Below are 21,523 nucleotides of genomic sequence, written 5' to 3'. Positions count from 1 at the left end.
AGATAAGGTCAAAACGGGATCATGATCTAGACATAAAGAATGAGATAATAAATAAATAAGAAGGACATAGGAGAGTTTAACTTTCAGATCTGTGGAGGAAGAAGTAATCTGTGGCCAAAGAAGAACTAGAAATCATTAGTGATCACAAAATAGAAAATTTTGATTATTTTAAGCTAAAAAGTTTTTGTACAAACAAAACTAATGCAGACAAGATTAGAAGGGAATCAATAAACTGGAGAAACATTTTTACATTCAAAGGTCCTCATAAAGGTCTCATATCCAAAATATATAGAAAATTGACTAAAATTTATAAGAATTCAAAACATTCTCCAATTGATAAATGGTCAAAGGATATGAACAGACAATTTTGAGATGAACAAATTGAAACTATTTCTAGTTATATGAAAAGGTGCTCCAAATTGTTATTGATCAGAGAAATGCAAATTATGACAACTCTGAGATACTACTACATGCTTCTCAGATTGGTTAGGAAGACAGGAAAAAATAATGATGAATGTTGGAGGGAATGTGAGAAAACTGGGATACTGATACATTGTTCGTGGAATTGTGAATGGAGCAAACCATTATGAAGAGCAATTTGGAACTATGCTGAAAATGTTATTGAACTGTGTATTTACCCTTGGATACAGAAGTGTTACTACTGGGCTTATATGTTTGTGCAAAAATGTTTGTGGCAGCCCTTTTTTGTAGTGGCTAGAAGCTGGAAATTGAATGGATACCCATCAATTGGAAAATGGCGGAATAAATTGTGGTATAGGAATGTTATGGAATATTATTGTTCTGTAAGAAATGACCAATAGAATGATTTCAGAGATGCCTGGAGAGACTGACATGAACTGATGATGACTGAAATGAGCAGGACCAGGAGATCATTATACACTTCAACAACAATGCTATATGGTGATAAATACTGATGGATGGTGGCTCTCTTCAACAATGAGAGGATTCAGACCATTTCCATTTCTTCAGTAATGAAGAGAGCCATCTACACCCTGAGAGAGAACTATGGGAAATGAGTGTGAACCACAACATAGCATTTTCACTCTTTCTGTTATTGTTTACTTACATTCTTATTTTCCTTCTCAGATGTTTTTTCTTCCTTTCTAGTTCCAGTTTTTCTTGTATAGCAAGATAATTGTATAAATATGTATGCATATATTGGATTTAACATATTTAACATGTGTTGGACTACCTACTATCTAAGGGAGAAGGTAGGGGGAAGAGAGGAAAAGTAGGGACAGAAAGTTTTGCAATGGTCAATGTTGAAAAATTACCCATGCATAAGTTTTGTAAATAAAAAACTATAAAAATTTAAAAATATTTCCTTTCTTTCCTATTCAAGAACCCTGTGGTTTTGGCCAAGTCACCTCAATTTTATTGGCTTTAGTTTCTATGTAAAAGAAGAAAGTTAAGCTACATGACATGTCGGGTCCATACCTTGTGTCTCTAAAAATATTAGGGATGTCTTCAAATGTATTGTTTTGGAGGTTGGCAAATACTATTGAATGTGCTGAAATTTATAATGCCATTTGCGTCCAGAGGAAAAAAAAAAGATCACATTAAAATGAACTAAAATGCATGAAAGACAATAAAGAAATATAATTAGTCATTTTAAATGCTTTTGAACAATTTTACCTGAGAATATGCCTACCTAGTTGTTTATATTTACTGATACTTAAAATTGTGTTTATATGAGTTATCACTTTGTTTAAGATTTACATGCCTAGGAGTTACTATGGAAAATGGAAACAATGTCTTCATAACACACTAAATTTTCTAATTTTACAAATAGACTTTTCATGTAAATGGTAGAATTATAAAATATCAAAGTTTGGGAAAGACCTGAGAGGTAAGTTTTTCCAATCCTTACTTAAAACATGAATTCATAGTATTCTTAGCTAGGTAGTGATCATCTAACTTTTGTGTGAACACCTCAAAATATTAGGAATTCACTACCTCATGAAAGATCACTTTCTCTTTTGGAATCTCTAATAATTAGGGTATCTTTCTTTCTATTATTTCACAAAAAAAATGTCCTGCAGGTTCTGACTCAAAACAGTCTCTGTGTATCATTTTTACTTAAGAAAAACAAGTTTTTAAGTATCTACCATGTGCTAGATTATAGGAATACATGGAAAATATTAAATTATTCCAATTTATATTCTGGAATATGATAAAATGAGTCAGATAATAGGAGTACTGTTAAGTATTTACTAAGAACCTATTATTTATTGGGTATGAATTCATTGAAGCCTTTATGAAATGCATATTAAACATATACAGAGTCTCTTCAGGGCATGGTGTGGGCCATAAAGATGCACCAGGACATCAAGATAAAAAGAAATGCCTCATGCAAGTCAGAAGTCACTGTGATTTGAAGTAAAGTAGGGCTAAAAGAGGCAGAAATGAAGAGAAATTGTCTGTGCAACGATGAATATTCCCTTCTGTGATTTCCTAGTTGAGCAGCTCTTTGCCGACTTTATTTTCACTAACATATAACTGGTGTTTGATGGAAAGCAAGATAATACAAGGGAGAAACAATAGGGATTCTAGTTGCTAAAAATCCTTCAATCATATGATAAATCATTAAACTCTTGCCACAAAAAGTAAATTCCATTTTGGTATAAGGTACATATGTAATTTTCCTATAAAGTCAACCTACCTGATAAAATTTTATTTTGATTGAGGTTCACATTTATTTACACTGAGCTAATGCCTTTGTACCAAGCTGAAACCCAAAATAGCAATTTGCTGAACAGATTTATTTTATATAATTAAATATGCATTGCTATTATTATTTTTACCCAACAGAAAAAATATGTGCAAAGTCGAATTGATGATGTATTCCATTTTCAAGCAAATTATCTTGAGTTCTGCATGTCATCTGTCTGCAACATTCCCATTGAGTTCATTATTTAAAATCCCAGAACAAGTTTCTATCCCTTTGATTTGTTGCAGACAATTTTAACCTTGAAAGATGTTAAACAGTAATATTATCTTGCCCTTCTCTTCTGCCTTCTTTATTAGGGTGAATAAACCACTAATAGATCCTCTGATAATGGGGGAAAAGTTTGCATTTAAACTGTCAAGGAATTAATGTGGCATACAAGAGTGATGAATTTAGAATCAGATCACCTGGTTTGAAACCACAGTTCTCCAATGTTGTTGAGCAATTTCCCCTCCATTTGTGGATCTCATTTTGCTCAATTAAAAAAAAAAAGTCAGAGGGCTTTATGAGATGATACCTTTTATCTCTAAATCCTAAGATTTAAAATATCATATGATATTGACATAAATAATATAATTGATAGTAACTTATCAAAAATTGATTATGCCATTATGATAAATAGCATCTACTCTAATACCAAGAGATACAAAGCAATTACTGTGATAGGAAATTTGAAAGCTCTATTTAATATTTACTCTATTGGTTTTTGATTTCTCAGTGCTTAGAATCCCAGAATCTTGGGGCCTGGAATCATCTCAGTGACCATTCTAATTCAAAACAAAAAGAATCAAATCAATCAAAAAGTATCTAAAATGAATTCCACAAACAAATTGTCAGCATAGTCAAATTGTCAAAGACCTCCAGTAAGCAAAAAATCTACTGATCATGATGTAAGAAAACCTTAAGACAACAATATATCCTAACATTAAGCTTAAGTTTTCCTCTCCCTTCATCATTCTTAGTTCTTCCTTTTGCAATCAAGAAAATAAGTGCAATTTCTCTGCTATGAAACAACAAAGTTCTCTATCCAAACTCTATATAGACATGAAGTCATCTCCAAATACCCCAATGTTAATCACATCAGTCTCCTACTGAAAAATCTTCCATGTCTCCCAATGACTTTTAGGAGAATGTCTAAACTCTACAGAGTTGCATTCAAGTTTCTTGAAAACTTATTCCTATAATTTCCCTCCAGCTTTATACTGTTCTATTCTTTGTATAGCCACCATGAGGGCATCTAGGCAGTGTCCGGATTTCAATTCTGGGCCTGGAATCCTGAGTTCAGTTATAATCTCAGATATTCACTAGCTTTTTGATCCTGGCCAAGTGACTTGATCCTATTTGCCTCAGATTCATCATTTGTAAAATGATCTGGTGAAGGAAATCGCAAACCATTTTAGTATCTTTGCCAAGGAAATCCCACATGGGTTCATGAAGAATTCAATATGATAAAAAAGGACTGAACAAAAACAGCATCCTTACTGATTTCTTCTATGCTTTACTCTAACTCTACCCCAGCCCACAAAAAGATATATAGTTTGTCTGTAATGTAATGTCCAAAATATAATGCCTCAAAAATATCGAACTTCCTTTAGGAGTTTTTCGCTAATTATAGACTTCTCAAGGACTTCTTCCAATTGTCCATTACACTTATCTCTATAATGTGTTGAAAAATAGTAATTTCAAATACAAAAGCTGCCTTACATGAGCATTTTTCTTGCAGATGGGCTATGGCTTCTGTGCACAAAGTCTCTATTTCTACCTTCTTAGCTGAAGAACAATGGAGCTTTTTGATAGGCCTAGAATCAATGTCAGCCAATAAGCATTTATTAAGTACCAATTATGTGTAGAACATTATGCTGATTGCAGATTTGTCAATCACGAAAGCACACAAATTTTACAAGAAGACAAAGTAGAGAATGTTTTCTCCCTTAGAATCCTGAAACATCAAAATTAGACAGACTTTAGAATCACCTAATTGGCAAGTGAAAAAACTCATGGAGAAGAATTGGGAAGGAACTTGCATCTACAAAGCAATGATAAAAGAAAAGGCAACACAGATTTAGTTAAATGTTACTAAAAGGAAGACTAAAATTAATGGATGATCAGACTTACAGTCACAGGAAGAAACATGAATATGGAAGAGTTCTTACATCAATCAATCAGAAAAAAAAAAATAAGCTAGTATTGCTTTCATGCAGAGTTTATAGGCTAGTATAATATAGAATCAAGCTCCATAGGCTTAGAACTGGAAGGCTTTGCACAGGATGTGTAATGCAACCTACTTGTTATATACAAAAGATTTCTGATAATGAACGATGTGAAGTGACTTTTTCAAAATCATATAGGTGTGGCATTGAAAGTTCTCTGAATCAAGTTTTCCTCTTGTTTTCACTGCACCCTGAAAACATTGTTATCTATGATGAAAAAATAGCACAAAGCCAATATATTAAAACATTCAAAAATAAAATATTTCATAATAAATGAAGGGATGATTCCTTATGGATCAGAATAATGAAGAAACACATTGTGGATATCACATTTAATTTGGATGTTAATATATGAATGCAAATTCTATGTAATGCTATGGCTTATGAGCAAAGGTTCCACCTAATTTTTCTCTTTCCTTTGGAGATGTGATCATATGAAAGTAGAGAACTTGTAGCACAGATGATCTGTCATTTTAAGTCCTGGCACAGTGACTTGGCTGTACTCATATAGGTATTTGAACATAGGTTTTCTAGAATCTAGGGTTAACCATATGTTACACCATTCATGGACACCTTATATTTAGTCTATCTTTATTAAGAATGGGACAGTGGGAATAACAATGAATACTTTGTCTATGTAAAAATTCTTAATGTTTTGTTGTATCATAGAACTTGGACATTCTATACAAGACTATCGACACTCTCTTAGAATAGTGTTGCTTCTTTAAAATTATAATGGAAATAACTATTAAAGTTCAAATAGAAATTAGTGAAAATGAAGATGTAAGTTTTATTTTCCATCCAAGTTCACAGATCCCTTCACTCCATGGCCTGAAACTGACAACTCCTGGAAGAAAATGAACATTGATATTGAAATCCCGTTCTTATTCTGGTTGGTTCCAAAGAGCATAACAAGGAAAAATGGGTGGAATTCAAAAGAGGCATATTTGATATTTTTGAAAGAAGAAAGCAATATCCTAAAAGAAAGTGTAATAAGTTATTTTAACAGATTCTGGCTTCCCCTCAACGAAAACTTTAAAAGTGAGAGGTTGGATGACTAGTTATAGAGATAATGAGCTAGAGGATTCTTATTTTGTGACTAATCATTTATGTAAACAATAATTTGACCCTCTGGGACAAATTAACTCTTCTCTGACAGTGTAGTATAATGGATAGAGAGTTCAGAATCAGAAAGCTTAGGTCTTATGCAAAAAAGGCTTTGTCCTGCTAGGCAAAATACTTAACCTTTCAATGTCACAGGAAGTTTTCTTAGACTACAAATGGCAGAATAGTTTCAGCTCTGCCTTGTCATTTCCAGAAGGGGATTTGAGGGCCAAGATGGCAGAGTGAAGCCATGAAGGCGATTTAAATTTTCCCTGAAAAACCACAAGAAACCAAGTCTCTGAACAGAATCTGCAATGACAGAACTTACAAAGAGATGGAATGAAACAAGAAAGAAAGGAATTAAGAAAGAATAAAAGAAGAAAGGAAGAAAAAAGGAAAGAAAAAAGAAAGGAAGGAAGGAAGGAAGGAAAGAGAAAAGAAAGAAAGAGGAAGAGAGAAGGAAAGAAAGAAATACATCAAAGAAAGAAACATAATGGGTCAAATTAAAAAACAATCCACTGAAGAAAGCAATTCCTTAAAAAAACACAATTGGCAAAAAACAAATAAGCACACACACAGCCAAATGTCAAAATGAATAAACAAACAAACAAATAAATAAATGTATGGATAAATAGTAGATAGATAGATAGATAGATAGATAGATAGATAGATAGATAGACAGATAGATAGATAGAAAATATATATTACAAGCAGCCAGGAAAAAAAAATTCAAATATAGAGGTGACACAATAAGGGTCACTCAAGATCTGGCTGCATCCACATTAAAGAATCGAAGGGCCTGGAATGTGATATTCCAAAAGACAAAAGAACTTGGAATGCAACCAAGAATAAACTACCCAGCTAAGTTGAGCATTTTCTTCCATGGAAGAAGAGGGGCATTTAATGAAACAGATGAATTTCATTTGTTTCTAAGGAAAAAAAAAACAGATCTAAACAAAAAATGTGATCTCCCACCATAGACTCAAGAGAAGCAGAAAAAGGTAAAAGGAGCTCTTAAGAACTGTATTTCCATTGTGGATATATATAAAGTTCACATGTATAATTTCTTTTACTGACATAAAAAGGGAAGTAGAAAGGAAACGGGATAGTGTAAGAAAAAGGGGAAAGGGGGGGATAAAAAAGGGAAACTACATCCCATAAAGAGGCAAAGGAAAACTATTATATCTGAGGGAAATTAGAGAAATCAGAATAGGCTCAAAGAGAAAATGATTTACATATTTGTTTTACAGAGAATTCTCTCTCACCTCATTAAAAAGTGGGATACAAAAAGGGAAAAGGAAAGAGTAATAAGGGAATGGTACAAAAAAGGGGAAGGGATTTAAAGGGAGGAGAGAGGGATACTAAAGGGGGAGGGTCGTGTGACTTAAGTGGGGCCCATAATTTTAATACAGGGGAAAGGATTTAGGGGGTTAAGAAAAAAAAAAAGCTTAATCTGGGGAATAGTATGATGGCAAGAAATACAGAATTAGTAATTTTAACTGTAAATGTGAACGGGATGAACTCTCTCATTAAGCAGAGGCAGATAGCAGACTAGATCAAAAGTCAGAACCCTACAATATGTTGCTTACAGGAAACACATTTAAAGCAGGGAGACACATACAGAGGAAAGGTAAAAGGCTGGAGCAGAATCTGTTATGCTTCAGGTGAAATAAAAAAAGCAGGGGTAGCCATCCTTATCTCAGATCAAGCAAAAGCAAAAATTGATCTAATTTAAAGAGGTAAGAAAGGAAACTATATCATGCTAAAGGGTAGCATAGAAAATGAAGCAATATCAATACTAAACATATGCACCAAATGGTATAGCATCTAACTTCCTAAAGGAAAAGTTAAAAGAGTTGCAAGAAGAAATAGACAGCAAAACTATACTAGTGGGAGATCTCAACCTTGCACTCTCAGAACTAGATAAATCAAACCACAAAACAAATAAGAAAGAAATTAAAAAGGTAAATAGAATATTAGAAAAATTAGGTATGTTAGATCTTTGGACAAAACTTTTTTTTTTAAATTTTTTATTTTATTTTATAATTATAACATTTTTTGACAGTACATATGCATGGGTAATTTTTTACAACATTATCCCTTGCACTTACTTCTATTCAGATTTTTCCCTTTCTCCCCCAACCCCCTCCCCCAGATGGCAAGCAGTCTTATATATGTTAAATATATTACAGTATAATTTAGATACAATATATGTGTGTAGAACCGAATTTTTTGTTGCACAGGAAGAATTGGATTCAGAAGGTAAAAATAACAGTTTACATTCATTTCCCAGTGTTCCTTTTCTGGATGTAGCTGGTTCTGTCCATCATTAATCAATTGGAATTGGATTAGTTCTTCTCTATGTTGAAGAAATCCACTTCCATCAGCATACATCCTCGTACAGTATCATTGTTGAAGTGTATAATGATCTTCTGGTTCTGCTCGTTTCACTCAGCATCAGTTGATGTAAGTCTCTCCAAGCCTCTCTGTATTTCTCCTGTTGGTCATTTCTTATAGAACAATAATATTCCATAACATTCATATACCATAGTTTACCCAACCATTCTCCAATTGATGGACATCCATTCATCTTCCAGCTTCTAGCCACTATGAAAAGGGCTGCCACAAACATTTTGGCACATACAGGACCCATTCCCTTCTCTAGTAGTTCCTTGGGGTATAAGCCCAGTAGTAGTATGGCTGGGTCAAAGGGTATGCACATTTTGATAACTTTTTGGGCATAATTCCAGATTGCTCTCCAGAATGGTTGGATTCTTTCACAACTCCACCAACAATGCATCAGTGTCCCAGTTTTCCCACAGCCCCTCCAACATTCATTGTTATTTGTTCCTGTCATCTTAGCCAATCTGACAGGTGTGTAATGATATCTCAGAGTTGTCTTAATTTGCATTTCTCTGATCAATAGTGATTTGGAACACTCTTTCATATGAGTGGAAATAGTTTTAATTTCATCATCTGAAAATTGTCTATTCATATCCTTTGACCATTTATCAATTGGAGAATGGCTTGATTTCTTATAAATTAAAGTGAATTCTCTGTATATTTTGGAGATGAGGCCTTTATCAGAACCTTTCACTGTAAAAATTTTTTCCCAATTTGTTACTTCACTTCTAATCTTGTTTGCATTAGTTTTGTTTGTGCAGAAACTTTTTAATTTGGTGTAATCAAAATGTTCTATTTTGTGATCAATAATGGTCTCTAGTTCTCCCTTGGACACAAACTCCTTCCTCCTCCACAAGTCTGAGAGGTAAACCATCCCATGTTCCTCCAATTTATTTATGATTTCGTTCTTTATGCCTAAATCTTGGACCCATTTTGATCGTATCTTAGTATGTGGTGTTAAATGTGGGTCCATGCCTAGTTTCTGCCATACTAATTTCCAGTTTTCCCAGCAGTTTTTGTCAAATAATGAATTCTTATCCCAAAATTTGGGATCTTTGGGTTTGTCAAAGATTAGATTGCTATTTTTATTCACTATCTTGTCCTGTGAACCTAACCTATGCCACTGATCAACTAGTCTATTTCTTAGCCAATACCAAATGGTTTTGGTGACTGTTGCTTTATAATATAGCTTTAAATCAGGTACACTTAGACCACCTTCCTCTGACTTTTTTTTCATTAGTTCCCTTGCAATTCTCGACCTTTTATTCTTCCATATGAATTTTGTTGTTATTTTTTCTAGGTCATTAAAATAGTTTCTTGGGAGTCTGATTGGTATAGCACTAAATAAATAGATTAGTTTGGGGAGTATTGTCATCTTTATTATATTCGCTCGGCCTATCCAAGAACATTGAATGTCTTTCCAATTATTTAAATCTGACTTTATTTTTGTGGCAAGTGTTTTGTAATTTTGCTCATATAATTCCTGACTCTCCTTTGGTAGATATATTCCCAAATATTTGATACTATCGACTGTTATTTTGAATGGAATTTCTCTTTGTATCTCTTGCTGTTGGATTGTGTTGGTAATGTATAAAAATCCTGAGGATTTATGTGGATTTATTTTGTATCCTGCGACTTTGCTAAAATTCTGAATTATTTCTAATAGCTTTTTAGCAGAGTCTTTGGGGTTCTCTAAGTATACCATCATGTCATCTGCGAAAAGTGACAATTTGATTTCTTCATTTCCTACTCTAATTCCTTGGATCTCTTTCTCAGCTCTTATTGCCAAGGCTAGAGTTTCTAGTACTATATTGAATAGTAATGGTGATAGTGGGCAACCTTGTTTCACTCCTGATCTTACAGGGAAAGGTTCTAGTTTATCACCATTACATATGATGTTTACTGAAGGTTTTAAATATATGCTCCTTATTATTTTAAGGAATAGTCTTTGGACAAAACTTAATGGTGACAGAAAGGAGTGTACTTTCTTCTCAGCAGTTCATGAAACTTATACAAAAATTGACCATATATTATGACATAAAGATCTCAAAATTAAATACAGGAAGGCAGAAATAGTACATGCTTTCTTTTCAGATCACAATGCAATAAAAACTATATCTAACAAAAAGTTAGGGGTAAATAGAACAAAAAGTAATTGGAAACTAAATAATCTCATCTTAAAGAATGATTGGGTAAAACAGCAAATTATAGACACAATTAATAATTTTACTCAAGATGACAATGATGAGACATCATACCAAAATTTGTAAGATACAGCTAAAGTGGTAATAAAGGGAAATTTTATATCTTTAGAGGCTTACTTGCATAAAATAGAGAAAGAGAAGACCAATGAATTGGGATTACAAATTAAAGGTAGAAAAAGACCAAATTTAAAAGCCCCAATTAAATACTAAACTTGAAATTCTAAAATTAAAAGGAGAAATCAATAATATTGAAAGTAAAAAAAAAAACAATTGAATTAATAAATAAAACTAAGAGTTGGTTTAATGAAAAAAATCAATAAAAAAGATAAACATTTGGTAAATTTGATCAAAAAAAGGAAAGAGGAAAACCAAATTGTTAATCTTAAAAATGAAAAGGGGGAATTTTCTACCAATGAAAGGGAAAATAGAGCAATAATGAGAAGCTACTTTGCCAAACTTTATGCCAATAAATTTGATAACTTAAGTGAAATGGATGACTACCTCCAAAAATATAGGCTTCCCAGACTAAAAGAGGAGGAAGTAAATTGCTTAAATAGTCCTATTTCAGAAAAAAGAAATAGAACAAGTTATTAATCAACTCCCTAAAAAAAAATCCCCAGGACCAAATGGATTTACATGTGAATTCTACCAAACATTTAAACAACAATTAGCTCCAATGTTATATAAACTATTTAAAAAATTAGGGAATGAAGAAGTCCTACCAAATTCCTTTTATGACACAGACATGATACTGATACCTAAACCAGGTAGGTTAAAAACTGAGAAAAAACAAAAGAAAACAAAACGAACAAACAACAACAACAACAACAACAACAACAACAACAACAACAACAACAAAAAACTATAGACACATTTCCTTAATGAATATTGATGCTAAAATCTTTTTTTTAAGTTTTTAACCTTTTTATTATTTATTTTTTATTTAGAATTTTTTTCACAGTATATATGCATGAGTAATTTTTTTTATAATATTATCCCTTGTATTCATTTTTCCAAATTATCCCCACCTCCCTCCTATACATTTTACATGTTTTACAATAAAACCTAGATACAATATATGTGTGTAAATACCATTTTCTTGTTACACATTAAGTAGTAGTTTCCAAAGGTATAAGTAACCTGGGTAGATAGACAGTAGTGCTAACAATTTACATTCACTTCCCAGTGTTCCTTCTCTGGGTGTAGTTATTTCTGTCCATCATTGATCAACTGGAAGTGAGTTGGATCTTCTTTATGTTGAAAATATCCACTTCCATCAGAATACCTCTTCATACAGAATTGAAGTGTACAGCAATCTTGTGGTTCTATTCATTTCACTCAGCATCAATTGATGTAAGTCTCTCCAAGCCTCTCTGTATTCCTCCTGCTGGTCATTTCTTACAGAGCAATAGTATTCCATAACCTTCATATACCATAATTTACCCAACCATTCTCCAATTGATGGGCATCCATTCAACTTGCAGTTTCTAGCTACAACAAAAAGAGCTGCCACAAGCATTTTGGCACATACAGGTGCCTTTCCCTTTTTTAGTATTTCTTTGGGATATAAGCCCAGTAGTAGTATGGCTGGGTCAAAGGGTATGCACAGTTTGATAACTTTTTGGGCATAGTTCCAAATTGCTCTCCAGAATGGCTGGATTCTTTCACAACTCCACCAACAATGCATTAGTGTCCCAGTTTTCCAACATCCCCTCCAACATTCATCATTATTTGTTCCTGTCATCTTAGCCAATCTGATAGGAGTATAGTGGTATCTCAGAGTTGTCTTAATTTGCATTTCTCTAATCAGTAGTGATTTGGAACGGCTGATTTAATATTAGGAAAACTATTAGTATTATCTACATTTTAATAATCAAATTAACAAAAAACATATAATCATCTCAATAGATGCAGAAAAAGCATTTGATAAAATCCAACATCAACTGCTACTAAAAGCACTTGAAAGTATAGGAATAAATGGACTAGTCCTTAAAATAGTCAGGAGCATATATTTAAAACTATCAGTAAGTATCATATGTAATTGGGATAAACTGGAACCTTTCCCAGTAAGATCAGGAGTGAAACAAGGTTGCCCACTATCACCATTACTATTCATTATTGTATTAGAGACACTACCCTTGGAAATGAGTCGAGAAAGAGATTTTAAAAAAATAGAGTAGATAATGAGGAAACCAGACTATCACTCTTTGCAGATGATATGATGGTATACTTAGTGAACCCCAGAGATTCAACTGAAAAGCTATTAGAAATAATTCACAACTTTAGCAAAGTTGCTGGATACAAAATAAATTCACATAAATCCTCAGCATTTTTATACATCACTAACAAAATTCAACAGCAAGAGATATAAAGAGAAATTCTAATCAGAATAACTGTTGATAGTATAAAATATTTGGGAATCTATCTACCAAAGTAAAGTCAGGAAATATATGAGCAAAATTACAAAAGTCTTTCCACAAAAATAAGGTCAGATTTAAATAATTGGAAAGACCTTAAGTGCTCTTGGATAGGTGAGAAAATATAATAAAGATGACAACACTTCCTAAACTAATCTATTTATTTAGTGCTATACAATCAGACTCCCAAGAAACAATTTTATGGACCTACAAAAAATAAAAACAATATTCATATGGAAGAACAAAAGGTCGAGAATTTCAAGGGAATTAATGAAAAAAAAATCAAATGAAGGTGGCCTAGCTGTACCTGATCTAAAGCTATATTATAAAACAGCAGTCACCAAAACCATGTGGTATTGGCTAAGAAATAGACTAGTTGATCAGTGGAATAAGTTAGGTTCACAGGAAAAAATAGTGAACAACTATAACAATCTAGTGTTTGACAAACCCAAAAGTCCCAACTTTTGGGGTAAGTATTCATTATTTGACAAAAACTGCTGGGAAAACTTTGAGATACCAGTGCACACCTGTCAGAATGGCTAAGATGATAGGAAAAAATAATGATGAATGCTGGAGGGGCTGTGGGAAAAGTAGGACGCTGATACATTGTTGGTGGAGTTGTCAAAGAATCCAGCCATTCTGGAGAGCAATCTGGAATTATGCCCAAAATGTTACCAAACTCTGCATACCCTTTGATCCAGTGATTTCACTACTGGGCTTATATCCCAAAGTAATATTAAAGAAGGGAAAGGGACCTGTATGTGCCAAAATGTTTGTGGCAGCCCTTTTTGTAGTGACTAAAAACTGGAAAATGAATGGATGTCCATCAACTGGAGAATGGTTGGATAAATTATGGTATATGACGGTTATGGAATATTATTGTTCTGACAGAAATGACCAGCAGGATGAATACAGAGAGGCTTGGAGAGACTTACACGAACTGATGCTAAGTGAAATGAGCAGAACCAGAAGATCATTATACACTTCAACAACAATACTGTATGAGGATGTATGGTGATGGAAGTTATCTTCAACAGAGAAGATCTAATTCAGTTCCAATTGATCAATGCTGGACAGAATCAGCTACACCCAGAGAAGGAACACTGCATTTTTGTTTTTCTTCCCAGGTTATTTTTTTTTTTACCTTCTGGATCCAATTCTTCCTTTGCAACAAGAAATTCGGTTCTATACAAATATATTGTATCTTGGATATACTATAACATATTTAATATGTATGGGACTGCCTGCCATCTAGGGGAGAGGGTGGAGTAAAGGAGGGGAAAATTCGGAACAGAAGTGAGTATAAGGGATAATGTTGTAAAAAAAAAATTACCCATGCATATGTACTGTCAAAAAAAAAAAGTATATCTAATTTATAAGAAATCAAGCCAATCTCCAATTGATAAATTGTTAGGATTACTAAGTGAGAACTGAGGTTGACTTGATAGAGGGGGCAAGTTCATTGGCTGGGGTGGTTCTTCCCAGAAGCCCTTGCATTATCCCACGCCCATTCTCTGGGAGGATAAAAGAGACAGCACTGGGCGCAGAGAGCAGATCGGCCTGGAGAAGGATAAGAGCTGGAGGAGATTCAGAGCCAGGATTCAAGAAGAAAGACTCTGCATTGCATCAGGCTTGACGGGGCTCTCTGCAGGAAGGGAAGTCACTTCTAAGGACAAGAGTTAACAGCAACTGCGTGGAGACAAAGGTTCGTTACAGGAAGAAGAATCTGTCTGAGAGATTTGAGTAGACACAGCAGATCTCTTCCCAGAGAGCGATCCAGCAGCTTCTAGAGACGACAGCTCACTACAATTGGCGCCCAACGTGGGGCATGATGGCAGCCGAGGTTACATCCAGAGAATTTTAAGACATGATCAATCAGCCAAAAGGCAATCAGATGGAAGAAAGGGATTGAAATTAGGAAAAATAGAGTTGTGTGCAGTAGAGACTACCGAGATACTCCCTGGAGAAGTGAAATCTGTTCCTGTTGAGCCTATGGATCCTTTGCCTCCAGGCACAGTAGGCTTGACCATTTCACCTTCTGAGAGTGCCTACAAAACAGTGTCCATCCATACACTGATGTGGGAGACTGGAGAACGTGTATCTAATATCCCAGTCACTAACACAGGCAGACAACGTGTGATTTATCAACCAGGAGAAGTAGTAGCATCAGGCTTATTGTTACGGACCCCTAATAAGCAACCTAGTGATAGTCGCCTAGATTTTGACTCCAATGAACAAAATCCAGGAATATATTGGACAGCAGCTGTGACAGCTGACCGACCTATGCTTACTATTTATATAAATGGAATACCATTTGAAGGATTGGTAGACACGGGTGCAGATCGTACAGTTATTAGAGGTGCCAATTGGCCCGGTCACTGGCCAAAGATTAAAGCAGACACCTATATGTCTGGGGTGGGAGGATCAATAGCAGCAGAAGTTAGTGCTAGGCCTTTGAGATGGGTATTTGAAGGAGAAACAGGAGCTTTTACTCCTTTTGTGGTTGAAAAAATCCCCATCAATCTGTGGGGAAGAGACATTTTACAACAGATAGGATTACAAATAAGCACTTCGGCTTTTTAGGCAGGGCTGCTGTTGAAGGCCTACCTGCACTTTCACCAGTTCCTATTCAGTGGAAGACTGATTCACCAGTGTGGGTAGAACAGTGGCCCTTAAGAAGTGATAAAATTCAGGCCTTATTAGACATAGTGCAAGAACAACTTGACCAAGGACACTTGCGGCCTTCTCTAAGTCCTTGGAATTCCCCAGTATTTGTGGTGAAAAAGAAATCTGGAAAATGGAGGATGTTAACTGATCTAAGAAGAGTAAATGAACAGATGGAAACTATGGGAACTCTTCAGCCTGGACTTCCATCTCCTACTCAGTTGCCAAGAGAATGGCCTCTATGGGTTATAGACATTAAGGATTGTTTCTATTCTATCCCTCTAGATAAGGAGGATATGAAAAGATTTGCTTTTTCAGTGCCTAGTGTTAATTTGGCCGAGCCTTATAAAAGATATGAATGGACAGTTTTGCCACAGGGAATGAAAAACAGCCCTACTATGTGCCAAATGTATGTTGCAGCTGCTCTTGCTCCAGTAAGAAAAGCCTTTCCAAAAGTAATATTGTTACATTATATGGATGATATTTTGGGATGTGCACCTGAGGAACAAATGTTAGAGGCATGTCTACAAAGGACCATGGAAACATTAAAGCACTACAAACTGCATATAGCTACAGAAAAAATTCAAAGACATGCTCCTTTTCAATATTTAGGATATGAAGTATATCCTAAGACACTCACAGTACAAAAGCTTTCTTTAAGAACAGAGAAGTTGAACACCTTAAATGACTTTCAAAAATTAATAGGAGATATCCAATGGATGCGTCCAGTGTTAGGCTTAACTACCAATCAACTACAACCTCTATATGACATTTTAAGGGGAGACAGTGCTTTAAATTCACCACGCCAGCTTACAAAAGAAGCACAAAAGGCTTTGAGAGAAGTTGAACTGGCTTTATCCAATGTGGTTGAAAGAGTCACTCAAAAACCCTTGGAAATATCAGTTTTTGCTACAAAAGAGGCACCCACAGCAGTCCTTCATCAAGGAGACAGAGTGATTGAGTGGGTGAACCTCCCAGCACAACCAGAACAAAGCCTTACACCTTACCCAGTGCTTGTGGCTAGGATTTTATTAAAGGCTATTAAGAGAGTAATACAATTATCTGGAATAAGTCCTGAAAAAATATACACATTCTATACTAACGCACAAATTAATGTATGCTGTGAGACCATCCCAGAATGGCAAATTTTATTGGCCACCGCTCCAAATTTTGCACATGGATCTCCATTAAAGATAACCCGGCTACTACATAATTGGCGATGGATCTTTGAAGAAAAGGTTTCTAAGGTTCCTCTTAAAGGACCAACAATCTTTACAGACGCCTCCAAAGAAAATATTTGTGCTGTATACTCTCATGATTTAACCATAAAGAGAGTAATCAGGACTCCTTTCAATCCACTCAACAGAATGAATTATTTGCTATCATGCTAGCTCTCACTTATTACCCAGGAGACGTAAATATAATTACTGATTCAGCCTATTCAGTAGGTGTAGTACAAAGAATTGCCACAGCCCAAATAAAATTTGCAGCCTCCAATATTTATCAGCTCTTTAAGGAACTTCAAGAGCAAGTGAGAAAACATCCAGGCAAGATTTATATCTTGCATGTCCACTCACATAGTGGACTTCCAGGTCCCATTTTTGATGGAAATTCAAAGGCAGATAGCCTTCTAACCATGTTAGCCAGTAGTCCTTTATTTCAGGAAGCACAAGAATCTCATTCTAAATATCATCAGGCTGCTCGAGCTTTACGTTTACAATTTGGAATCACAAGAGAGGAAGCTAGGAGCATAGTAAAAAGCTGTACAGCTTGTCTTCCTTTCCACGCTCCTACACTCCCTCCAGGGAAGAATCCTCGTGGTTTGAGACCCAATGAAATCTGGCAAATGGATGTGACCCATTATAAATCTTTTGGTCGTCTATCTTTTATTCATGTTGTGGTAGACACCTTTTCAGGATTCACATTTGCAATGCCAGCAGCAAAAGAGACAGCCCGAGTGGTCACTGAATTCCTTATACAGGCTTTTGCAATTATGGGTGTGCCACAAGCAATAAAAACAGACAATGGACCTGCATATACGTCCAAACATTTTACACACTTTTGTGCACAGTATAAGATTTTACATACCACGGGCATACCCTTTAATCCTCAAGGGCAGGCAATAGTAGAGAGAAGAAACAGAGATATTAAGACACTCCTCCAAAAACAAAAGAAAGGGGGAGCCACAGGTAGCCCTAGGGAACTTCTAAATTTAGTTCTCTATACCATTAATTTTCTAATTTTTGACAAAGATGCGCTGGCTCCAGCAGACAGGTTTTATAACCCACCAGAAGGGCAGTGTCCAGTGAGAGCATCTCCACTGTCCTTAGATAATCACCAGGTGATGTGGAGAGATCCAGAAAGTGATGAATGGAAGGGACCAGATAGGTTAACTGCCTGGGGGAGAGGGTTTGCTTGTATTTCTTCAGCAGGAGAAGGAATCAGATGGGTGTCAACGAGTCATATTCGCCTTGTCCATCAGAGAGAGACAGAAAAAGAGAAAGACCTCAAAATAAAGGAGAAGATCTAAGAAACATCTGACACTGAAAGAGCATGGATAATAAGAAGACTGTTAAAAAAACTTTAAAAACCAGCAGGAATCATTGGACTTCCTCACACAAGATGAGACTAATGGACAATGGACTTATGGACATTTATAAATTTTCAATTTATGATTATGTTATATACTTCTAGCATGTGTTACGTTACTATGTTACTATGTGCTTATGTAATTTATGTAATTATCTGTAATACTTCCCATATTGATGGATTTATGTTTCAAGGTCATTTATGTAATTATCTGTAATACTTCCCATATTGATGGATTTATGTTTCAAGGTCATGACTGTCCTATGTTCTAAATCAAAAGAAAGGGGGAGATGTTAGGATTACTAAGTGAGAACTGAGGTTGACTTGATAGAGGGGGCAAGTTCATTGGCTGGGGTGGTTCTTCCCAGAAGCCCTTGCATTATCCCACGCCCATTCTCTGGGAGGATAAAAGAGACAGCACTGGGCGCAGAGAGCAGATCGGCCTGGAGAAGGATAAGAGCTGGAGGAGATTCAGAGCCAGGATTCAAGAAGAAAGACTCTGCATTGCATCAGGCTTGATGGGGCTCTCTGCAGGAAGGGAAGTCACTTCTAAGGACAAGAGTTAACAGCAACTGCGTGGAGACAAAGGTTCGTTACAGGAAGAAGAATCTGTCTGAGAGATTTGAGTAGACACAGCAGATCTCTTCCCAGAGAGCGATCCAGCAGCTTCTAGAGACGACAGCTCACTACAATTGGCGCCCAACGTGGGGCATGATGGCAGCCGAGGTTACATCCAGAGAATTTTAAGACATGATCAATCAGCCAAAAGGCAATCAGATGGAAGAAAGGGATTGAAATTAGGAAAAATAGAGTTGTGTGCAGTAGAGACTACCGAGATACTCCCTGGAGAAGTGAAATCTGTTCCTGTTGAGCCTATGGATCCTTTGCCTCCAGGCACAGTAGGCTTGACCATTTCACCTTCTGAGAGTGCCTACAAAACAGTGTCCATCCATACACTGATGTGGGAGACTGGAGAACGTGTATCTAATATCCCAGTCACTAACACAGGCAGACAACGTGTGATTTATCAACCAGGAGAAGTAGTAGCATCAGGCTTATTGTTACGGACCCCTAATAAGCAACCTAGTGATAGTCGCCTAGATTTTGACTCCAATGAACAAAATCCAGGAATATATTGGACAGCAGCTGTGACAGCTGACCGACCTATGCTTACTATTTATATAAATGGAATACCATTTGAAGGATTGGTAGACACGGGTGCAGATCGTACAGTTATTAGAGGTGCCAATTGGCCCGGTCACTGGCCAAAGATTAAAGCAGACACCTATATGTCTGGGGTGGGAGGATCAATAGCAGCAGAAGTTAGTGCTAGGCCTTTGAGATGGGTATTTGAAGGAGAAACAGGAGCTTTTACTCCTTTTGTGGTTGAAAAAATCCCCATCAATCTGTGGGGAAGAGACATTTTACAACAGATAGGATTACAAATAAGCACTTCGGCTTTTTAGGCAGGGCTGCTGTTGAAGGCCTACCTGCACTTTCACCAGTTCCTATTCAGTGGAAGACTGATTCACCAGTGTGGGTAGAACAGTGGCCCTTAAGAAGTGATAAAATTCAGGCCTTATTAGACATAGTGCAAGAACAACTTGACCAAGGACACTTGCGGCCTTCTCTAAGTCCTTGGAATTCCCCAGTATTTGTGGTGAAAAAGAAATCTGGAAAATGGAGGATGTTAACTGATCTAAGAAGAGTAAATGAACAGATGGAAACTATGGGAACTCTTCAGCCTGGACTTCCATCTCCTACTCAGTTGCCAAGAGAATGGCCTCTATGGGTTATAGACATTAAGGATTGTTTCTATTCTATCCCTCTAGATAAGGAGGATATGAAAAGATTTGCTTTTTCAGTGCCTAGTGTTAATTTGGCCGAGCCTTATAAAAGATATGAATGGACAGTTTTGCCACAGGGAATGAAAAACAGCCCTACTATGTGCCAAATGTATGTTGCAGCTGCTCTTGCTCCAGTAAGAAAAGCCTTTCCAAAAGTAATATTGTTACATTATATGGATGATATTTTGGGATGTGCACCTGAGGAACAAATGTTAGAGGCATGTCTACAAAGGACCATGGAAACATTAAAGCACTACAAACTGCATATAGCTACAGAAAAAATTCAAAGACATGCTCCTTTTCAATATTTAGGATATGAAGTATATCCTAAGACACTCACAGTACAAAAGCTTTCTTTAAGAACAGAGAAGTTGAACACCTTAAATGACTTTCAAAAATTAATAGGAGATATCCAATGGATGCGTCCAGTGTTAGGCTTAACTACCAATCAACTACAACCTCTATATGACATTTTAAGGGGAGACAGTGCTTTAAATTCACCACGCCAGCTTACAAAAGAAGCACAAAAGGCTTTGAGAGAAGTTGAACTGGCTTTATCCAATGTGGTTGAAAGAGTCACTCAAAAACCCTTGGAAATATCAGTTTTTGCTACAAAAGAGGCACCCACAGCAGTCCTTCATCAAGGAGACAGAGTGATTGAGTGGGTGAACCTCCCAGCACAACCAGAACAAAGCCTTACACCTTACCCAGTGCTTGTGGCTAGGATTTTATTAAAGGCTATTAAGAGAGTAATACAATTATCTGGAATAAGTCCTGAAAAAATATACACATTCTATACTAACGCACAAATTAATGTATGCTGTGAGACCATCCCAGAATGGCAAATTTTATTGGCCACCGCTCCAAATTTTGCACATGGATCTCCATTAAAGATAACCCGGCTACTACATAATTGGCGATGGATCTTTGAAGAAAAGGTTTCTAAGGTTCCTCTTAAAGGACCAACAATCTTTACAGACGCCTCCAAAGAAAATATTTGTGCTGTATACTCTCATGATTTAACCATAAAGAGAGTAATCAGGACTCCTTTCAATCCACTCAACAGAATGAATTATTTGCTATCATGCTAGCTCTCACTTATTACCCAGGAGACGTAAATATAATTACTGATTCAGCCTATTCAGTAGGTGTAGTACAAAGAATTGCCACAGCCCAAATAAAATTTGCAGCCTCCAATATTTATCAGCTCTTTAAGGAACTTCAAGAGCAAGTGAGAAAACATCCAGGCAAGATTTATATCTTGCATGTCCACTCACATAGTGGACTTCCAGGTCCCATTTTTGATGGAAATTCAAAGGCAGATAGCCTTCTAACC

The sequence above is a fragment of the Sminthopsis crassicaudata genome, chromosome 1 (assembly GCF_048593235.1).
Source record: "Sminthopsis crassicaudata isolate SCR6 chromosome 1, ASM4859323v1, whole genome shotgun sequence".
Classification (NCBI taxonomy): domain Eukaryota; kingdom Metazoa; phylum Chordata; class Mammalia; order Dasyuromorphia; family Dasyuridae; genus Sminthopsis; species Sminthopsis crassicaudata.
The sequence above is the reverse complement of the archived record's forward strand: the minus strand, read 5'-3'. Positions refer to the sequence as shown.